Source organism: Xiphophorus couchianus, chromosome 7 (assembly GCF_001444195.1).
Source record: "Xiphophorus couchianus chromosome 7, X_couchianus-1.0, whole genome shotgun sequence".
NCBI lineage: Eukaryota > Metazoa > Chordata > Actinopteri > Cyprinodontiformes > Poeciliidae > Xiphophorus > Xiphophorus couchianus.
In genome coordinates, this window is record NC_040234.1 from 15297132 (window position 1) to 15307635 (window position 10504).

The window sequence follows — 10504 nt, forward strand, 5'->3', positions numbered from 1 at the left end:
AAATGTGATGATTGGGGAAAAATAAAAACAGGAAAACAACTTTTACGCTTTAATTTCAAGTACAGAGATTTTTAGATATTTAGATGGGAATGCCTGATTCAAACTCTAAAAATAATTCTGTCCTTTAATGTACAACAAATTAATTAATTATAAATGAATGGATGGAAAGAGGGACGGTTTAAGCTCATGCTTTCATTTTAAAGTCACCAAATGCCCAAAGCTAACGATGCTTTAAAAAAGTTAGAAAATCCTTACATTGCTTTCCTGTCATTATACCTGATATACTTATGATTATACTTATGACCACAAGGTGGCCCCTCATTTTTTTTCATGCAGTATTAAGCTGGAGATGAATATCACTTAGGTACAGATGTCTGTGGTAAAACAAAAAGGGGTGGGGAGTACAAAGTAGCTTGGAAAGGTGTTGAATCCATTTATTTTTCCAAATTTATATAGGCATGGGAAAAGAAAACATGGAAAAAATGCTTGGATTTTCATCATTTGTTTAATGCCTGTTATCTAAATCTTGTTTCCATCCATTCATCCAGGTTCTATATTTAAAACCTGACTACTAAGGTCATATCTGCCGTGTTATGTATCAAACATCTTTATTTATACTTCTAATACGGGTAAAAATAAAAATTAAAAAGATTCTGAAGAAGTGCAGACTTTTGAACCTCTTTCTATAGGTTAACCTTCACATCAGCTTTCAATGGTTGGCTATTATAGAACTACATCTGGCAGACAAAATGTTCATCTTCATAACAACCCATGATAACAGATTGTGGATTTTTATTTACAATATATTTTATATTTAAAAATAAAATTACAATGTACTTAGATTCATCATCCAGGATGAATCTAAAATTACTCAAACCTTTAAAGGTGAACTTAATGTGACCTTCTCTAAACTTGTATGTGTTTTATGAACTCTTCAATGTTTCAGTACTTTTTGCACAACTTGCTTTAGGGAGCTTAACAACAACATTCCCAGCCATTTGATCCATGATTCAAGCAATAAAATACCTGGTTTGATCAGAACTAGTATTTAGAAAGTTCTCCTCTTCATGCTTTTCACCTTTGGACATCATGAGACCAAGACAACACCGAACAACTGATCAACAGTGCCTTGTGGCCAGGCTTCAAACAGGATGTTCTCAAACAGAAATGGCCACTGAGTCATCTGCAGGTTGCAAATGGACACAGAATGAAGGTCAGAAAGGCACAGAACTTGACATCGTTTGGCCACATACCATTGTGAACCTGAGCATCGTGAACAGGTCTCTGCAGAACCAGATGATGGTTGTACAAAGGTGAGTACAATGGTACAAAGATGAGAGGCACCTAAGTGTCACATTAGACCATTTGAAACCATTTACATCAGTGTTGTCTGCGTGGTAGGCGACCAGCAAGGACAGGAACCAGTAATCACCTTGCATTGGCCAATGAGTCTTTACGCTGGACAGGGTTCCACTGGGTCTCAGTGCTGTTCTCTGATGAAAGTTGATTCACACTGAGAAGAAATTATGGCATCAAGGAGAGCGCTTTGGACACTGTTGTCACCAGACGAGCCTTTGGTGGTGGTATAATATTCTAGGCAGGTGTGTCTAGTCTACAGAAACAACCCCTAAACTACCGGAGTAACATCATACATCCAGTCATTGCCCCAGAGGTCTAATTTTATCTTCATGGACGCATCATTACTTCAAATGGAGTGTTCTGCACTATCGCCACGTAGAGGCTCGTAACTCTGTACCCCAGAACCTCAATGACCCTCAGCAGACAGTAAGTTGTTGTTAAGACGTCATTTTAGCTCACCTTTTCAGAAAATGTCACCAGAAAGTAAAATATCTCTGCCTTTATGCAAGTAGGACTGTAAAATGCAATTTGGAGGTAACTGACAATTCTTATTAAAAATATATTTTTCTATTTCAGCTCTTTTTACTCATTTGATTTTCTCGCAATAAAATTAAAAAAAAAGTATATTGCTGACTTTATTTTTCACTGTTGCGCTTTATACATCCCTATAAGACAGACCTCTCTCACTGTCAGGTGCGAGAGGTCTCAGCGGGGATCATTAGGAGCCACAATCCTTGTGGCATTATTCAGTCTGCTGCAGGATCATTTGCACTGGTGGTAGCACCTCCTCACACAAAGCACAAACACCCCCAGCGACTAGTAAGGAGGCTTAATGAGAATAAACTACCGGATGTATACAGAGTTCAGCCTAATTGTGCAGTTTCATCTTGTTACATTGCTCCATTCTCCCCTCACGTCCATGCAAAGTTAAAGGCAAGAAAAACTTTTGAGGATCTTGTTACAGTGACGTGAGATAATTAATTTGCAGAGGGAGGGAGAAAAGCTAAAATCAGCTTAAAAGCAAATCCCTGAGCATCACAGTGTAGGTTTATGAATTAAATTGGTGCTGACTCACAACCTGTAACAACCTGTTCTCAGCTCTGTATGCCAGCAGCTTGGAGGCTTAGAGATGCAGCAGTGACAAAACAATCTTTTTGTTATCCTCTACATCACTGTGTCAAATGTCAGTTTGAAAAGGGTGAGGAGTGCTGCATGAGTCATCATCCCCATCTGCCCCCTGGTTAGGGCAGTGTAGTTTCTCTCTACCCTCCTCTGCGTGGGAGACATGCAGCAAAAATGCAAAAGCAAAGGTCACATCCGAAATGTCTGCTTTCTGGCTCCAGGGGCGCATGAGTTCAAGAGACTGTCTTTCCCATGGACCAGAGGAACACCCTGCAAGCACAGCACTTTTGAGGATAAAAGGAGATTCCAGTGCACACAGCAAACAAAAAGAGGGCTTTAAACAGCTTTAATCGCCTCATTGATCTGTGAAGCAATAAACTCTGTGAGAAAATTTGGCTTTTGCGTCTGTTCAGGTCAGAGGAATGGTGAAAATCAATACAATGCAGAGTAGAGTGCTATGAAAAAGTACTTTCCCCCTGTACAGGTTACTTGTTGTTTTGTTTTGTTTTGTTTTTACAGTCAAATGTTTCAGATTCAAACATTTTAAATTCTGATAAATAGAAACTCCAGTCATAAATTACTCAATTAGGGCAAACCTGGCCATTAAAGCAATGATTGGTGAAGAGTCTTTTACACTCTGGAGGAATTGTGTCCCACTCTTTGCAGAAATGGTTTTAATTCTGCCACATAGTCCATGGGGTTTCATGCATGCCCACAGCATGCTTGAGTTTAAGGTCACAAAATGATGGCTGGATATTCTCCGCCAGAGGAGCAGATTTGACTGTTCCATTACAGCAAATCATTCCGGTCCCAAGGCAGGATGACTGCCACAGAGCATCATACTATCACCAACGTGTTTGAATGTAGGTATTATGTTATTTTTCCGGAGTGCTGTGTTACCTTTAAGCTAGATGTAGCAGGATGTTTTCCCAAACTCAACTTCAACTCTTAGGACGAGTTTAAGCCTTTTCCATGTTTTCATTTGTTGATGTTTCTCACTGCAGTTCACTATGTTTTATAAAGCTCTGGATAATAAAGATTTTGTAATCCTTTCCAGACTGATATATCCCCACGACTTTATTTTTCATCTGTTCTTCAACTTTTCGGTCACAACGGTACCACACAATATTGTAAGAAATGTTTAACTGTGTTTTGCTCAACTCTAATTTTCATTCTCTCTGCAGGTTCTGCTTCCTTGTTGACTGCGCTTTTCTGTGTGTGGTTTGTTTTGCGGATCTCTGGAGATTTTGCAACTTTTGTTCCCATGTTTCAGGGTATTTTGCTCAATCTTGTTTATCCCTTTGCTTACCTTGCGGTAATCACGCTGAATCTATTTGTTATGATTATGAATTTTTAAAATATTCTCATCAACATTTAAGTCAGTAGGTCACATCCAGTTGCCCAGGTTGCCCCAATCTATACCCTCTGATCGTGATAGTAAAGCACCAAGAAGGGTTTTACTGATGTCACTCTGCCTTTGATTGAATTATGTAGTCACTGTAAAATGTTTACTGCTGCATTCCTGTTTCATAAGGGGTTGGAGGGCTTTTGGCCCAGATTTTTCTCCACATCACTCCCTTCTGGGTGAATGTAGCTGCTCCAGAGACAGGAATAAAAAGACAAGCAGTGGTAAACTCTTTTTCACGTCCATCACTCACCCACCTTTTCACTGGCAGAGGGAAGCATCTCCTACGCATTTGCTGGTGTGGGACTGACAGGGGAGAAACCACACTTGGTGTCTTGGCAGCTTCAGAGGCCCTCTGGAGGCTTTATGTTGGAACTGAGGCAACAATGAGCTTGAAACTGAGAAAGCTGCAGAGAGAAAGGGGAAAACAGATCAGAGAAATGCTGGTTCGGATTAGTTATGTAAGCAATCAAGATCTAGTGCCAAGTGTTTGCTGATTGTTTGTTCACTTATGTAATAGAGGATGAAATTAATTTAACTTCATGTGGTTCTCAAACGGATTGAAAAAGTTTGAATTTACTGAGAACATTTAGATTCTGCAGCTGCAGCACTATCTTTTCCATTCTGTCAATTAAAGCCACAAACCTAAGCATCCTTTATTTGGACTTTATGACATAAACCAAGACAACACATAATTCTGAGGTGATACATAATTGTTTTTATCTTTAAACTGGAAAAGTGTGGTGTGGTTCATTTGTATCCAGCTCCCATGAGTGAACTCAAGAAAGTCTATAGGGATATGTATATTTCTACCGACTTTCAACATTTGGAAGCTGAAAACCATATTTATTCTTTTTGCAAAATTGTTCCAGCTCAGCCAGATTTGAAGGAAAGCTTTCTTGGTTTTTTTTAAGTCTTGCAACATATTATCCTGAAAGCCACCCTAAAACAAGAATATACTATTATCTAAACAATTCAACTAAATCCAGCCTGTATGTTCAGAATTGTTGTTCTGGAAGAATCAAGTGTTTTACCACCTTAACCAGGTTTTCTGCCCCTTTAATTAACTTTATTCATCTTTTATCCTCCTTGACCAGGTGATGAAAAACATCTGAACAGCATGATTCTACCACCACTGTGTTTCAGCACTGAGGATCTGTTCAGGGTGACGTGCAGTGTTTGTTTCCTGATACAGGTATCACTTTACATGTCGGCCAAAGGTTTGCTCTCATCTGACTGACCGGAGGAGTTTCTTCCATTTTCTTTTTCTTTTTCTTTGCTCACTGTCACTTGTGAGAACATTCACTTCAACAATGTCTTACTTCTTGCCAGTCTTTCATAAAGGCTGGATTATTGTCAACCGATTCTCCCAGCTGGGTTTTGGATGTATGGAGATTCAGAATCACCAGGAATCTCTTGACTGTTTCTTAGACCAATGCTCTTCTTGCATTTTGTGCCATACTCATATTTTCAAATGAATGACTGAAAGCTTCTCCTTGAGATGTTTAAAGTTCGAGCTATATGATTATAACATAAGCTGGTGTTGGACTTCAAACATTCAGACCCTCTTACAGTCTCTAGAGTAGCATTTTCTGCCTACACCAGCTGTAATTAAAATGTCATTACAGACAGAGATACAAATAGAAAAGCTCACCTACACACACATGCAGCTGTTTCACTAAGTGTGCAGATTACTGATTAATAACACAAAGTTGTGTTTGGACATATGCAAATACTGTAGTTGCTAACATTCAATCACAGCTTTGGCTTGATAGGAATGTGGAGGACATGCTGTAGTAGAAAATGTTATTTTTGTAGTTTAACTGTCTCAGAATGAAAAACTTCCTTGTTAATCTGAAACTCAGACAAAATGGATTCAGGACTATTCCAAAAAAAGCCATCCTGTAATAAATAAAAAAAAAGGCTCATAAATAGTTTGTTTGGCAAAAGAGTTAACCCCAGGTAGAAGTACTTAACTGTAGGGAGTTTTTACAGCTTTCCCTGAACATCATCTTGGGATCTTGTCAAGGGAACAGCAAGGAGAAAGCTCACTGCATTTTCTGTATGAAGAAGGAAAAATAGCAAGACACAGAGACACAAATTGGTCTCGATTTGGCCAAAGGATGTGTAAAAACAGGATCATAAGAGATTTTCTTACCTCTGGGATTCTGCTAATGGCTATTGCAGTTGGATAAGAAAAGTTTCCTCTTATGGAAAAATTGAGAATTGAAATTTTATGAGGGAGGTAAGAAAGAAATAAGGAAGGAAGGAAGGAAGGAAGGAAGGAAGGAAGGAAGGAAGGAAGGAAGGAAGGAAGGAAGGAAGGAAGGAAGGAAGGAAGGAAGGAAGGAAGGAAGGAAGGAATCTCACATTTCTCTGCAATGAAGAAAAACGAGCAAATGTTACTTCTTCTCTAAACACAATATGAACTATACAATGAAATAAAAAGAAACTTTAAATGAAACCCAGTTGCTTTATGTCAGCATTTTGAGATCCCCTTGAGTTTCTTCTATACTGCAAACTTATCAAAAGCTGAGAGAAAATCTAATTTAGACAGCTTTGCTTTTTGTCGATGGAAAACATTCTGACTCAAACAGAAACAAACATGTTTATCTCACCAAAAAGCTAAAAACTGTGCATGGATTTGTATTAACTACCATTTGTATTTGTATGGCACATATTCTCAAGTAAAACTGCTGGAAAATACACCACATCTCCGACGAATGATCTATTGACATAAAAACTGTTAGTTTTGTTCTACATAAACCTCCAAGCCAAGATTACAGTTTACTTCAAGACATGCAGGGGATGCAGCAAAGGATGGTAGCAGCATCAGGCTGTGGGATTTTTTTTTTTCAGCATGATCAGGGAAGGTAAGTGGATCAAAATAGGGTCTAATGCTGTCTGAAGTTCATTTGTTAAGGTGAACAAGTGTAACTGTTTCATACTGTCAAAACAGAGGGTAAACAAAAAGTGTGACATTTCACTTCATATTGTCACGGATAATTAAAATTTTATATTAACTCTGACATAAAATCATCTCTTTAGCAAAGTCAAGGCTCTTTTTTTCTCTCCTCACACTCTTCTGTTTAGCAGCAAATTGGTGTGAAATTGACGCCACGTGTCGCCATGTTTTCTGCGATGACACCCAGTTATCAGGCCCTGTGACAGCCACGACTCTGCTGGTTTGCGCCATCCCTCCCCGTCCACGGCACATCGATGCTGCATCTACTATAAAAAATTTCATGCTGCATCACAGTGTGGGCTGATAGCAGCTTCGCTTTCAGGGACTACCACCTGAGGTGCATGGGGGGAAATATACAGTATTTGAAGAGAACATCAAAATGTCCAGAGAGCATTAAAAACAGGAGAAGACAGATAGACTGAATAACATACTGAACATGTCGACTGCATTTAGTTTTACTGAAACATATTATTCCTCTGGTGTCTTTTGCCTTTTATCCATTTTAAATGTTTCACTCAAAAAATTGTTTCTTATCAAACAAAGAAAACTCAGGTAAATTTAAAAATTGTTGTTGAAAGAGAGTTTTCATTTATTAAGGTGGAAAAGCAGTACAAACCAGCCCAGAAGTTTATGAAAATACAATTTCCGCTTTGTTAACTCTGATCAATCTATTTTTTGGAAAGCTGAGTTCCTGATTACTGCCAGAAGAGCTAAGAAACACAGGCTTCAAAAGGCAACATATCGTCTAGTAGGAACACTGCCAATGAAAAAGAAAGAAATTGTGTCTTGATTTTGGTCTTAAAATTGCATAGCTGCTCTGGTTCAATTTTGTTTAGCTATGGCGCCATCTCTAGGCCATGCTCAGAAACACACAACAAAGCTGCTTGTTGTCTTGATGCACAACCATCAGCCTGCCTCTTAAATTAAAACAAGAGTTTAAACAATCTGCATTTGGTCAAGTTTTCTTCAGATTACTTTCATTTGCGTGGAATTATGAAATTATTTAATTTTAGGAAAAACGGAGCCTAAGCCACTTCCAATACACATCATTACACTACAAAAGCCTTTCACCTCCATTAAGTCACAGCCGTCTGTTGTTACCCAGTTTACTCAGAAAGTCACCCTGAACTCCTGCTAAACGTCTTCCGAGTTCCTACATTTCTTTCCATCTCAACCTCTTGTTCTTAGATGTGTTACGCAGTACCAAAAGAAAAAGATTTCCTGTCTGAAAAACATAGCAAATTCCAAGAAGAACCACATTGTTTCCATTATTATTTTATCATGCTTAGCTGCATATTTCTATTAAATTAAACCTTTAGAAAGACCTGTATGCAGGAGACACAGTGACAAACTGTGGGTCTTTTATTTTGTTTCACAAATATACGCAGTCCGAGCTTTAAAGCTTTCAATTCCACATTCCTTCAGACACAGAATGTGAACAAATGCCATAATTTCTAATCTATCTAAATGAAATCAGAGTTTTCATAGAAAAATATTAAGGAGTAGAAGAATTACTTTATTTAAGGCAGCATTAGTGATGAGGGCAGCTTCCCCTTATGATTTATTAAAAAATATTTCAATAAATCACACATTATCTCATTCAACAAGACATTTGTGATGAGCCCCAATGCGAGCAGAGCTTTAAAAATTAAAGGTTGGTCTGTTTCCTACTGTACATCCCACTGGCCCTTAAAAACTTCTTTATGCTGTTATAAAACACATCTGTCACTGAATTTGCACAATGTCTTTGAAACAGCTGTTTTCTGTTTAACAAACATAAAATTGAAAAAAATAACAATATTGAAAAAGCTTATAACAATGACAAAGTGTAAAACCAGAGTCTGAAAAGTGGTTCAGATCCTTAGAAAAACTATGTAGAATGGCATTGCTACCACAAAACAGAGAATTTTTACTGGATTTAAGTCTGGAGTTTGACTAGGCCACATCATTTTATTTATTGCCATTCCAAATGGCCTCCTTGCGTGCTTTCTGTCATCCTTCTGCTGTATAACCCAAAATAAAGATCACAAAGTGATTGGCAGACATTCTTCTTTAGGATTTCTGTGACCTCCTGTGTAAGTGATGTACATGCTCCTTGAGTAATTTTGGTAGGTTTGACACATCTGGGATAGAAAAAGGCTTCAGGGTCCTGGCTGTAGGTCTTGATGAAAAAGGTTTGACTGATTGGACAGCAGCAACCACCCGAGTGGTAAGGGAGGTGGGGGAGCGAAGTGAGCAGGGGGTGGACCACTGATAGAGTGCCAGTCAGAGTTAAGCACTGGGAGAGATAAAGGCAACTTGGAGCGTCCTATCACCATCCTCATCATCCTCCTACTGAAGCATTTAGCACATTCTCTGCATTTAAAGGGAGGATGAAAATATCTCAAGTCTGCACTTCAGCAACCAGAAACAGAGAGAAGCTATTTCACACATAAATGAAATCATCATTTCAGCAGGATAAAAACAACAAAAACTATTTTTGATGAAAAACTCCTAAAAATGGTGATCTTAAATTCTCTAAACAGCACAAATAGTATTTGACATCTTTTTAAACTTGATTTTCAAAAGATCAAACTTACCTTCTATCAAGGATATTGTAAGATTCTTTTTGAAGATAGAGATTTTCATCACCAAATATATGAATTTCATGAACCAACATCAGCTAGTTCTTAGGAATGGTTTGTTTCTGGGATGTGAATGAAGTTGAATGAATTATCCACTATAAATGCAACATCGGAAAGGAATGGTGAGGAAATGTTACTTGGATGGTCAGCAAAGCAACACAAAGTACTCGCAAACCGCATTAGGGTCAGCAGTTTTTCTCAGTTTGACCTTTCCAGCATATTTCTGAGATTACTCAGTCGCATTCGGAGGATCAAAGGATGCCTTGCACAATTCCGTGTTTTCTAAAACATGCTGCTCACACAAATTGACTTCCTTGACTGTTGTGATAAAGTTCTACAGTTATTTTTCTGTAATTTTAGTCCTGTACCTTTGTTTGAGGAGTTTTAGAAAAAGTTTGAAAATGTCATCAAATTATATTGCATAACTTCACATAAAATAGTTTGTAATAAATGAAAGATGCAGAAAATGAATAATTCTGCATCTCTGTGAAATGGAGATTTTTTTACTTCCTCCTGCATCTTTCTCACTGTGCTGGTTGAAAGATAAGTACCGTATTAGTCCCTGTCCAACCTCATGGGCCAGTTCCAGTTTTGAATCCAGCAACTAGTATTTTCTTGTTTTTGGCTAATATGAAAGTTAATAACTTCCTTATCTAAATTAGGTGTCCACTTGTCTTTCCAATTTTTTAGTGGTGTAGTTATATAATAAATTAAACTATAAAGTTCCTCAATCCTGTAACCAGCTTGAAAGTGAAAAGGATTATATTTTATCAGATTTTATTTTAATAGAATTACATGGTTTGTGAAACTATTTGGGGCCATTTTTATTCGAGGCAATTACTAATCATGACCCCCCACTGAATACATTTTTCAAAAATGATCAGTTCAACTGCAACAAATGTTGAATTTAATTTGAGCCTTTTTACAGGAGTGAAATTGATTGTGGAGGATGTTGCAAAATGCAGTAAATGTATGATTCCTCTAAGCAATTCTTCTGAAACAAAACAAAAAAAGTGTATTGAGACAATG